Raw genomic sequence first — 13,310 nt, forward strand, 5'->3', positions numbered from 1 at the left:
GCTGTGGGTAGAAAACAGGTGATGAGGTGGAGGGAGGCATGGGAAATGGGGTATGATGATAAAAGAGGAAGCGAGTGAGGTAGAGTTTTTTATTTATTTATTTTACCTTTATTTAACTAGGCAAGTCAGTTAAGAACAAATTCTTATTTTCAATGACGGCCTAGGAACAGTGGGTTAACTGCCTTGTTCAGGGGCAGAACGACATATTTTTACCTTGTCAGCTCGGGGATTCAATCCAGCAACCTTTCGGTTACTAGTCCAACGCTCCAACCACTAGGCTACTTGCCGCCTCTGTAGCTAGTAGCCTGAGTGAGGTAGAGAGGTAAGGTAGAGGTAGAGAGGTAGAGGTAGAGAGGTAGAGAAAGAGGTAGAGAATGAGGGAGCGAGAGATGAATTGAGATAACCAGGAGTGTTGTTCATAAACAAAGGGAGGGTAATAAGGGAGGATTTACTCATTAACAGATGGCAGAGTGACTCACTCATATCACCAACAGGGGAATGGAGAGAGAGAGGGGGAAGGAGAGCAAGACTGAGAGAGATAGGGGCAGTGGGGGAGAAAGGGACCTAGATCCTATCTGGGGGTCTATGATATCAGTCATGTCTCCCACACGTCACCACCCTTGGCATATCTTACTGCACTGTCCTTGACTTCACACAAGGAAAGAAAACTAATGTAAATTCTACCCATGTTAGTCTGCTCATTAAATGTCCAATGCAGCCATTTTTATCTCAATATCACATCATTTCTGGGTAACAATGAAGTACCTTACTGTGATTGTTTTGAATTAAAATGGTCAAGAAACAAAAATAGATTCTTAGCAAAGAGTAATTACTCAAGCAATAATTTTGCTAGGACTGTTTGGGAGTGGTCTGATTGGGGAGGAGATAACTGAAAAGTAGCTGTTATTGGCCGAGATGTTTGTAACTCTCTTTCTTATTGGTCTATTAACCAATTTACTGCCTGGTGATGTCACCAGACAGGCCAAAACTCCATCCCACCAAAACAGGCTGAAATTGCAGGTGGTCTTTTCAAATCAATCAATCAAACAGCTCTTACACTAAAAGAGCATTATCATCATTTTAACAATTTCACAGTATTATTCCAAACTCATGGTGTGGAAATATATGTAAAATGTTTTTGACTGCACTGGGCCTTTAATAAACCTCCTGTTTCAAAGCTCTCTTCTCTGATAAATCACTCTGTTACAGTGGGATGGAACATCAAAGGAAACAATGGGAACTCTTTACAATAGAAAACGGCTAAACATGGCAATATAAAAAATGCATACTAAATAATACTTCAAATCAATACTTGCATTCAAAACAGTCAATCATATGCTCTCGTGGTTTTGTGGTTTTTTAAAGAGCAGATCAATGATCTGTCTGAGAATGTCAGCTTCAGGAATGTCAGCTTCAGGAATGTCAGCTTCAGGAATGTCAGCTTCAGGAATGTCAGCTCAGTCAGGTCAGCAGTAACGATTCCCTAAATTGAGCTGATCATATTATTGGATTACTCACTCTCCTTTCACTCATTGCCCTGGGGGTCAAAACTAGGATCACACCTTTGTTGTCTGTAACAACCAACCACAGGGAGAGGAGAGATCGAAAGCCAGGGAGTGGTGGGCTCCCCACATCTCAGGTCTACCCATCTCCCTGAGTCAAGGACAGGCTGGCGCCGAGCCGAAGTTAAGCGAACTGAATGAGTGTGCTTGCATACTCCCTTAAAAGACCTTCGCTTGGAAATCTAGAAAAAAGCGGCAACAGTACTGTTTGTCCATTTTGAGACGCCGTAGCCATTACAGACTTCCTCAAAATAGTGCGAATTAATCTAAGATAACACAAGAAATATGTCATTAATTTTTACGTTTTTGCCAAGGATATCTTAGTCTAGTTTACATCTAACTAGGATGTTTGGTGCAGTATTTTTCAATGAAAAAATGTGCATGAAAATGAGTCGTCTCTCATTGAATGACAGCAAATACTTTATTGAACAATCTCTACTGTTGACTAATCACCGACGAAGGGGCGTAGACTTTGGTTTGCCTCTAGAAAAAATCTTGTGTGCCCGAACAGCCCAAAAAACAGCCAAAATGAACACATTTTTTGTCATAGTAGAGGCACAAACTCTTCCAAACTGTTTTGGCTGGGAAGCATGCAGACCCCTTTACACACTGGGAGTGAGGAGGTGAGAGCCATTGGAAAGAGGGAATAGGAGGAGGGGATGATGTCATCTCTGTTTACTGAGGAGTAACCTAAGGTAGCAGGCGTAAAATAAATGCCTGAGCGGGGTCCCCACATCTGTTTTTTAGGGGGAAAGGAAGCTAGTTTAAAGATACTGTATCCCTGAAAACCGGATGGTTCCAGTTAAAATGAACCCCGCTGAGGGTGACTGAGGAGATAACAATCACCTCTCCTAAAGAAAGTGACAGCGGCACAAGTTCTCTCTGAGAGGTTATAATCTCTCTCTCTCGTGATGAGCATAGAGCTGTTTGTCTATCACTCCTCACTATCATCCAGACACAGCACGGGTGGATATGCTGCTGTCATATCTGGGTAACAGGAAGAAGTGTCATATTACTCAGTCACACAAGTTCAGACACAGAGGACTACACCATGCTGCCTAAACTGTCAGCCACTATTTCTACTCAGCAAAAAAGAGCAGTATTTTTACCTGTGAGCTGAGCTGTAACAACTCCCTTTCATCTTGGAAGCATTTTCAGCATTAGTGTGTCAAACTACTTCAATTGTAGCTAAGATCAGAGGGGTTTTCCATTATACTTGACTAAAGAAGATAATACGCCAACTGAAAAATCACCCTTTTAGCAGGTAAGTCAAGTACTGTTACAGTGTAGTGAATGGGGGAGCCATATTCTTTGAATAACTAATCGAAATCCCCAGGATATCCTCTAGTTAGTAGTCCTGAATGGTGGGCACTAAAATGATTGCCGCCCACCTGAACCTGTTTGTCTCGTACGCTACACACAACCTTGCATTACCCCTGGCTCTGACTGAAGCTGTACAAGCCTGCATATGTCAACTCAATTTATTTTCCAATTTCTTGTGAGGTGAAAGACTCTCCTCTTCTTTTTAACCCCTGCTCCACCCGCATCTCGCCTTCTCCATCTATCAATTCAATTTAAATTTAAGGGCTTTATTGGCACATCTATCTCTACCTCTCTCCTGCTTTCTCCTTCTGTACCCCTCTCTCACTCTCCCCCCTCGCTCTCATATTCTCCCCCCCCCCCCCACTCTCTCTTTCAGCAGATGAAATATTCAGGGGAGCCGCATGCTGTATGTTTCCGCCCATGTGGCTGTAGGGCTGACTGCTGCTACTCTGCTATCTCCTCTTCTCTCCTCTGGCTGCTCCCTACACTGTAAACCCCAAGGCATTTGTTTTACTCAAATACTTCTAAATCTCAACTTTCTAGTAAAAATAGTTATAAATTGCTGAGGTGTAGTCACTTTTGAGGACTCAGGCTCCAGTACACAGCACAGATATGAAAATATGAAATATTTGATATGGTGTATATCCTATTCAACAAAACTGTATGAATAAGGCTTGAAATGACTTATGTGCTTTCTAAATATAGTATAATCAAATTATAAAACTAACTATGAGTTCACCTTCCTTATAACTGTAAAATACATATTTTATGTTCAGTGTTAGAGAAATGTGCATATTTTCTAATGGTCCCTCGTTCAAAATGTCTGCCCCTATTGCTGTGAACGTCTCACAGAGCTCTAACTTGGTTTCCTGGACTCATCAGGAACTCACCTTTCATCTCATATTAATATTGTCCGTCTATGACAAATAGTTTTTGTTTAAAATCCATGAATTATTTTTGATAACTGGCTATAAATTGATCTCTGAATCTGCTACAGTGGCAAAAGCACTCTCTCCTGCTGCGCTATGATGTAAGGATTGCAGGTATATGTTGTTAGTGGCTGTGATGTAAGGTCCAGCCCAGAGTTGGACAGTCAGATGAGTGAATGAAATGGTAGGAGGGACATCCCAGCTTCAAGTGGTGTTAGATTTCACATCCTGCTTCACACAGCAGACATATTTCTGTGTCGGTGAGAATCAGAGCTACTGGTCAATACAATACTATGGTGTCCACAGGTCGATTTATAAGCGAAAATGTCGGTCAGAACCGGTACCAGAACCACGCAGGTCCCCAAAACAGGGGACTTTACATCTATTAAATGGTTTAGGTAGTCTCCTCACACTGTTCCTAACCCTGGCAGTAATTATGAATGCAGGTTGCAGGTGAATAAAAATGAAAACTGTTAGATATCAAAACTCTGGCTGGATTCCAATAAGAATACACATCACTTTGCATGTCAGCATAATGTGACTTGCAAGTAGGGTTGTAAAATTATGGTACATTTCCCACGCTTTCTAGAAATCCCGTTTGGAAAATTCCTGGAAATCTTTCAACCAGGTTTATATATATTTTTTTTATCTGGGAATTTTGGGATAATTACCGGAATTTAGAAAACCTACTAAACCATGAGTTTCAGGCCACTGTATCAGGGTAACGCTAGGCTTCAAAGTAAGGCCTTATGAGACATGTAATGTATTGTCACAAAAAATGCATTGTCACAAAGAGTTTAATAATAATGATAGCAATGGCCTACGATCTCACTTGGTGAAGACCTCGGGAACCACTACATGGTCACAGTGACTCTATCGGTTTGAGTAATTTGTAGTAGTACTATTTGTACTATGATATATTAAGTGCGATGGATTTCCTCAAAAGTTTTGATCACAGTACATTGGGTGCACTCCCTGGTCATCCTGGAGCGACTGAAGTCAGCAGATGGAGTCAATATGTATGTCCCAAATGACACCCTATTCCCCATGTAGTGTGCCACTTTTGACCAGGGCCCATAGGGAATCGGGTGCCATTTGGGACACAGACTTGTCTCCAGTGCAGCCCAGTTCAGCCCAGACTAGCCCATGATACGATCTAGTGCATAAGAACACACTATTGGTCCTACCATTGATTCATTAGCCTGCCCAGTTCACCTGATCCTCCCATGGATTCATTAGCCTGCCCAGTTCACCTGATCTTCCCATGGATTCATTAGCCTGCCCAGTTCACCTGATTCTCCCATAGATTCATTAGCCTACCCAGTTCACCTGATCTTCCCATGGATTCATTAGCCTGCCCAGTTCACCTGATCTTCCCATGGATTCATTAGCCTGCCCAGTTCACCTGATCCTCCCATAGATTCATTAGCCTGCCCAGTTCACCTGATCCTCCCATGGATTCATTAGCCTGCCCAGTTCACCTGATCCTCCCATGGATTCATTAGCCTGCCCAGTTCACCTGACCTCCCATGGATTCATTAGCCTGCCCAGTTCACCTGATCTTCCCATGGATTCATTAGCCTGCCCAGTTCACCTGATCTTCCCATGGATTCATTAGCCTGCCCAGTTCACCTGATCCTACCATAGATTCATTAGCCTGCCCAGTTCACCTGATCCTTCCATGGATTCATTAGCCTGCCCAGTTCACCTGATCTTCCCATGGATTCATTAGCCTGCCCAGTTCACCTGATCCTCCCATGGATTCATTAGCCTGCCCAGTTCACCTGATCCTCCCATGGATTCATTAGCCTGCCCAGTTCACCTGATCCTCCCATGGATTCATTAGCCTGCCCAGTTCATCTGATCCTCCCATGGATTCATTAGCCTGCCCAGTTCACCTGATCTTCCCATGGATTCATTAGCCTGCCCAGTTCACCTGATCTTCCCATGGATTCATTAGCCTGCCCAGTTCATCTGATCCTCCCATGGATTCATTAGCCTGCCCAGTTCACCTGATCTTCCCATTGATTCATTAGCCTGCCCAGTTCACCTGATCCTCCCATGGATTCATTAGCCTGCCCAGTTCACCTGATCCTCCCATGGATTCATTAGCCTGCCCAGTTCACCTGATCTTCCCATAGATTCATTAACCTGCCCAGTTCACCTGATCCTCCCATAGATTCATTAGCCTGCCCAGTTCACCTGATCTTCCCATAGATTCATTAACCTGCCCAGTTCACCTGTTCCTCCCATGGATTCATTAGCCTGCCCAGTTCACCTGATCTTCCCATGGATTCAATAGCCTGCCCAGTTCACCTGATTTTCCCATGGATTCATTAGCCTGCCCAGTTCACCTGATCCTCCCATGGATTCACTAGCCTGCCCAGTTCACCTGATCCTCCCATAGATTCATTAGCCTGCCCAGTTCACCTGATCTTCCCATGGATTCATTAACCTGCCCAGTTCACCTGATTTTCCCATGGATTCATTAGCCTGCCCAGTTCACCTGATCTCCCCATGGATTCACTAGCCTGCCCAGTTCACCTGATCTTCCCATGGAATCATTAGCCTGCCCAGTTCACCTGATCCTCCCATGGATTCATTAGCCTGCGCAGTTCACCTGATCCTCCCATGGATTCATTAGCCTGCCCAGTTCACCTGATCCTCCCATAGATTCATTAGCCTGCCCAGTTCACCTGATCCTCCCATGGATTCATTAGCCTGCGCAGTTCACCTGATCCTCCCATGGATTCATTAGCCTAACCAGTTCACCTGATCTTCCCATGGATTCATTAGCCTGCCCAGTTCATCTGATCCTCCCATGGATTCATTAGCCTGCCCAGTTCACCTGATCCTCCCATGGATTCATTAGCCTGCCCAGTTCACCTGATTTTCCCATGGATTCATTAGCCTGCCCAGTTCACCTGATCCTCCCATGGATTCATTAGCCTAACCAGTTCACCTGATCTTCCCATGGATTCACTAGCCTGCCCAGTTCACCTGATCTTCCCATGGATTCATTAGCCTGCCCAGTTCACCTGATCCTCCCATGGATTCATTAGCCTGCCCAGTTCACCTGATCTTCCCATGGATTCATTAGCCTGCCCAGTTCACCTGATCTTCCCATAGATTCATTAACCTGCCCAGTTCACCTGATCCTCCCATGGATTCATTAGCCTGCCCAGTTCACCTGATCTTCCCATGGATTCATTAGCCTGCCCAGTTCACCTGATCTTCCCATGGATTCATTAGCCTGCCCAGTTCACCTGATCTTCCCATGGATTCATTAGCCTGCCCAGTTCACCTGATCTTCCCATGGATTCATTAGCCTGCCCAGTTCACCTGATCTTCCCATGGATTCATTAGCCTGCCCAGTTCACCTGATCTTCCCATGGATTCATTAGCCTGCCCAGTTCATCTGATCCTCCCATGGATTCATTAGCCTGCCCAGTTCATCTGATTCTCCCATGGATTCATTAGCCTGCCCAGTTCATCTGATTCTCCCATGGATTCATTAGCCTGCCTGGTGGGAGGCCGTGATGATTCATTAGTATTTGTTTATTTAATCTTTGTTTATCCCGGTAAGTCAATTAAGAACTAATTCTTATTTACAATGATAGCCATGTGTGCCTGACAGAGAAATGGTGCGAAATGAGAAACCGCATACATAATAATGGAAAAACACACCAGTGTCATGACCATAGAAATATAATTACTAGAAAAACAAAAGACTCCTGCATTTGACTCCTGCATATACTCAATATGGCTGGTAATTCTATGTCTATGGTTATGACCCTGCCTCTGCCCCACTCCGCCAACATAATCGTCAGAGGGTCAGCGAGGCATGACTGGAGAGCGAGCACCTTCTCGCAACACACAAGTCATGTGACAGGGGTGTGGGATAAAGATTTTCATAATCAGCATTTCTCTGTGCATCAGAGGGGAACGACATGAGAACGCACGCACATACATACGCAGACACACACACACACACACACAGAGAGATAGCTAACAGATATCCCAGCGCTACAGGCAGTCATCTGATGTCTGTTGTGAATAAACAAACACATCAAGAGTGTTGGTCTCTCCTAACAGAAGTGTCTACAGTACAGAACACTGTGATACATGCACAGCATACAATTCACCATGTGTCAATCATTTATTTTGGCTGAGTAACGTTAGGTACTGTATTGCTTTTATGCAATTTATGTATCCTTAGAATACGCATTGCAAGAGACGCTTTCTCCAACCTTTCAGGATAAAGTAGAAATGTGCACTTCAGTCAAACAAGACGGACGAAACCCTACTCTGGTTATACACAGTGCTGCCTTTACAGTATCTACTGTAACAGATCATCAACAGCGTATAGATGTTTGACCATCCTAGCTCAAATTAAAGGTGCCTCGTTCATTACCCATAACAGAGTATAGAGCACATGTAGACTATAGCACACAAACTGCCCATTCATTCCTGGTACAAAATCAGTCCATGAAAACTCTTTCCTCCTTTCCTTTTCTAATGAAAGAGAAAAATATTACACAACAACATTCTACACATGCATAAGACATGAGAGATACGAATCTCCACCGATTCACCTTTGTTGTGAGTAAGCGTGTGTGACCGTCTCGGCGAGCTCAGTCCAGCTCAGTACAGCAGGCAGGCAGCTACGCTCCATCTGCTCTCTCCTACACTCCTCTCTGCTGTGCTCTAGCAGTGCGTGTGTGTGTGTGTGTGAATACTCCAGCCCTCTCTCTGCCTAGCTGTTGTTACGTTACGGTCAACGGAAAAGTCCTACTGAGCATGCTCCAACTGAACAACCCTCGCCGTCGGCATGGAAACCGGGAAGCCGGGCAGGCAGCAGCGGTGTATAAGTGCTGAAGCGCTTTCTACTCACTCTGTCTTATCTCGGTTACTCCTCTCTCTCTCGCTCGCTCTTTAAGGGCTTTACTGGCATGGGAAACATATGTTTACATTGCCAAAGCAAGTGAAATAGATAATAAACTAAAGTGAAATAAACAATAAAAAATGTACAGTCAACATTACATTCACAAAAGTTCCAAAATAATAAAGACATTTCAAATGTCATAATAAGTATATATACAGTGTTGTAATAATGTGCAAATAGTTAAAGTACAAAAGGGAAAATAAATAAACATAAATATTGGTTGTATTTACAATAGTCTTTGTTCTTCACTGGTTGCCCTTTTCTTGTGGCAACAGGTCACAAATCTTGATACTGTGATGGCACACAGTGGTTTTTCACCCAATAGATATGGGAGTTTATCAAAATTGGATTTGTTTTCGAATTCTTTGTGGGTCTGTGTAATCTGAGGGAAATATGTGTCTCTAATATGGTCATACATTTGGAAGGAGGTTAGGAAGTGCAGCTCAGTTTCCACCTCATTTTGTGGGCAGTGTGCACGAAGCCTGTCTTCTCTTGAGAGCCAGGTCTGCCTTCGGCAGTCAAAGATTTCCTTAGTTTTGGGTCAGTCACAGTGTACTCTCTGTTTAGGGCCAAATAGCGTTCTAGTTTTCTCCGTTTTTTGTAAATTCTTTCCAATGTGTCAAGTAATTATATTTTAGTTTTCTCATGATTTTGTTGGGTTTAATTGTGTTGCTGTACGGGAGCTCTGTGGGGTCTGTTTGTGTTTGTGAACAGAGACCCTGGACCAGTTTTCTTAGGGGGCTCTTCTTCAGGTTAATTTCTCTGTAGGTGATGGCTTTGTTATGGAAGGTTTGGAAGTCGCTTCCTTTTAGGTTGTTGTCAAATTTAACAGCTCTTTTCTAGATTTTGATAATTAGCGGGTCTCTGCCTAATTCTGCTCTGCATGCATTATTTGGTGTTTTACGTTGTACACAGAGGATATTTTTGCAGAATTCTGCATGCAGAGTCTCAATTTGGTGTTTGTCCCATTTTGTGAATTCTTGGTTGGTGAGCGGACCCCAGACCTCACAACCATAGAGGGCAATGGGTTCTATAACTGATTCAAGTAATTTTAGTCAGATCCTAATTAGTATGTCGAATTTTATGTTTCTTTTGATGACATAGAAGGCCTTGCCTTGTCTCCCAGATCGTTCACAGCTTTGTGGAAGTTACCTGTGGTGCTGATGTTTAGGCCGAGGTACATATAGCTTTTTGTGTGCTCTAGGGCAACGGTGTCCAGATGAAATTTGTATTCGTGGTCCTGGCAATTGGACCTTTTTTTGTCTTACTGAGATTTACTGTCATGGCCCAGGTCTCACAGAATCTGTGCAGAAGATCTAGGTGCTGCTTTAAGCCCTCCTTGGTTGGTGACAGAAGCACCAGATTATCAGCAAACAGTGGACATTTGCTGCAGACTGTTCTAGTGCTCTAGCCAATTCGTTGATATATATGTTGAAGAGGGTGGGTGTTAAGCTGCATCCCTGTCTCACCAATTTCAACAGCACACTTGTTGTTTGTGTACATGGATTTTATAATGTTGTATGTTTTTCCCCCAACACCACTTTCCATCAATTTGTATAGCAGGCCCTCATACCAAATTGAGCAAAAGCTTTTTTGAAATCAATAAAACATGAGAAGACTTTGCCTTTGTTTTGGTTTGTTTGTTTGTCAATTAGGGTGTGCAGGTTAAATACGTGGTCAGTTGTACGGTAATTTGGTAAAAACACAATTTGACATTTGCTCAGTACATTGGTTTTGCTGAGGAAAAGTATGAGTCTGCTGTTAATGATAATGCAGAGGATTTTTCCAAGGTTGCTGTTGACGCATATCCCACAGTAGTTATTGGGGTCAAATTTGTCTCCACTTTTGTGGATTGGGGTGATCAGTCCTTGGTTCCAAATATTGGAGAATATGCCAAAGCTGAGGATGATGTAAAATAGTTTAAGTATAGCCAATTGGAATTTGTGGTCTGAATATTTTATAATTTCATTTAGGATACCATCAACCCCACAGGCCTTTTTGGGTTGGAGGGTTTGTATTTTGTCCTGTAGTTCATCAATGTAATTGGAGAATCTATTGGGTTCAGGTAGTCTTTAATAGTTGATTCTAAGATTTGTATTTGATCATGTATATGTTTTCGCTGTTTGTTCTTTGTTATAGAGCCAAAAAGATTGGAGAAGTGGTTTATCCATACATCTCCGTTTTGGATAGATAACTCTTTGTGTTGTTATTTGTTTTCCAATTTTCCCAGAAGTGGTTAGATTCTATGGATTCTTCAATTACATTGAGCAGATTTCTGACGTACTGTTCCTTATTTTTCCATAGTGTATTTCTGTATTGTTTTAGTGATTCAGCATTGAGAAGGTGTAGGCTCAGGTTTTCTGGGTCTCTATGTTTTTGGTTGGATAGGTTTCTCAATTTCTTTCTTCGGTTTTTGCATTCTTCATCAAACTATTTGTCATTGTTGTTCATTTTCTTAGGTTGTCTGCTTGACATTGTTAGATTTGATAGTGAAGCTGAGAGGTCAAATATACTGTTTAGGTTTTCTACTGCTGTTTACACCACTATGACAACATTTTGTCCAGGAAATTGTCTAAAAGGGATAGAATTTGTTGTTGCCTAATTGTTATTTGGTAGATTTCCACACTACTTTCCTTCCATCTATAGCATTTAAAAAAAAAATAAGTTCCTGTGGCTTTGAAGCCTCATGATTGAGCATCGCTCTGTTCAAGTAGAGTGTGATTTTGCTGTGATCTAATAGGGGTGTCAATGGACTGACTGTAAATGATCTAAGAGACTCTGGGTTGAGGTCAGTGATAAAGTAGTCTACAGTACTAATGCCAAGTAATGAGCTATAGGTGTATCTACCAAAGGAGTCCCCTCAAAGCCTACCATTGACTATGTACATACCCAGTGTCAGACAGAGCTGCACGAGTTGTGACCCATTTTTGTTGGTTATGTTGTCGTAGCTGTGTCTAGGGGGGCATATGTGGGAGGGAATGCTGTCACCTCCAGGTAGGTGTTTGTCCCCTTGTGTGCTGAGTGTCAGGATCTTGTCCAGTTCTGGCATTTAGGTTACCACAGACTAGTACATGTCCCTGGGCCTGGAAATTGTTGATCTCCCCCTCTAGGATGGAGAAGTCGTCATCGTTAAAGTATGGGAATTCTATTGGCGGGATATAGGTAGTTAAAGTACGGGGAATGTTGAGCATCTGATACATACCTCTTAGGTTGCAGGATGGGGCTTGGGCAGGTAAAATAGTGGGGGTTGGGCTTGTTGCTCTGCTCACGGCCTGGGCATAGGTCCTGCTGTCATGCTGAGGTCCTTACCGCAGGGACGTGGGGAATGGGGTGGGCAGAAGGGGCATATGTCTGATATGGGGGGGAGGGGCTATATAGGGTTGGGCCATATAGGGTTGGGCCAGGGTTTGCTTGGGCTGGTCTTATCTGGTTGGGGTGTGGCTAATGATGCTGTGGTCTGGGTGTAGGTCCTCTTGGCGTGGGTTCTCTCAGTGCAGGTCCTTCAGGAGGGGGTCTTGCAGGTCTCAGAGGGTGTCTTGCTGGTCTGGGCGGTGTGTCCGTTGCTCTGTTGCTCCTGTGTGAGGTGCTGGGGCTACAGTTTAGGGTGACGTCCTTCAGGGTCTTGACAAAGTTGGGATTGCTGCCTTATAGAGGTGGACCTGTTCGTAAAGGCTGTCCAGGGTTGAGTGGTGGGCCAGGTATTGAGGCACAGTCTCGCGAAATCCTTGCATTCACCCGCTGTATGGTGGCAGGGTGAAAGTCTTTTCGTGGTACCAGGATGGAGATAATCACTTGTGCATTGGGGAAAGTGGAAGAAGCTTTTTCAATCACTCCCGTGCTGTGGCCACCCTTTCCTGCTGGGCCCTCAGGTCATTTGTGCCCATGTGAATTATGATGTGGCTGGGGGACCCTAGTCTGTCCTCTGACAACAGCTCCAGGGCATGCCTAGTGTTTGGGCACCAGAGATTAGCCACTTTGTGTTTGGGAATGTATTTGCCATTTGAGTCAATGAGGAGCACAATCTCTGGCTTTTGTGTGTCCTCAGTGGATGTGTGGGGGTTGTCAAGAGAGCTATCAGGGGAGCTGACAGGGGGTCTGTCCCATTGTGATGTTGAGGTTGTGGTCCGGGTCTGAGGTGGGCTGTTCTGCTGGCTTCTCTGGGGGAGTGTCCTGCTCTCTGTCACACCTCAGCTTTGTCACCTCGTCCTTCAGTGCCATGTGTGCCTCTTTAAGTTCTCTCACCTCAGTCCGTAGAGCAGCCAGCTCTCTCAGACAGCCGTCCAGCTCCACCTTCTGCCCTCCGGGTCTTGTTGGGGGGGGGGGGGGGGGGGGGGGGTTGAAGAGGTGTGATCAGACTCACTCAGGATGGGGGAGTCGTTACAAAGAAAGAGCTTTTCCTGCTGTGCTCCCTTAAAAGTCCTGCTGGAACTGCATGAGGATGCCCAGCACCATTACTGTCCCAGACTTGTTCACGTTGACAGAGGTTGTTTCAATTTCCTCTAGTATTGTGAGTTTCCACCCTGGGCCAATACCCTCTCTCTTGACATAGGG

The 13,310-nt window shown here is 44.1% G+C and overlaps 1 protein-coding gene across 1 annotated transcript in view; it reads right to left on the minus strand.

Annotated features, from left to right (window-relative positions):
- LOC106582309 (uncharacterized) overlaps nt 1-8,564 on the minus strand; it is a 90,411-nt gene extending 81,847 nt beyond the window's left edge. Inside the window, exon 1 of the mRNA XM_082967178.1 lies at nt 8,410-8,564. The gene's annotated coding sequence lies outside the window, so the exon portion shown is untranslated. The remainder of the gene's footprint in view (nt 1-8,409) is intronic.
- Nucleotides 8,565-13,310: the final 4,746 nt, after the last annotated feature.

Source organism: Salmo salar, chromosome 21, assembly GCF_965601325.2.
Source record: "Salmo salar chromosome 21, fSalSal1, whole genome shotgun sequence".
NCBI classification, from domain to species: Eukaryota; Metazoa; Chordata; class Actinopteri; order Salmoniformes; family Salmonidae; genus Salmo; species Salmo salar.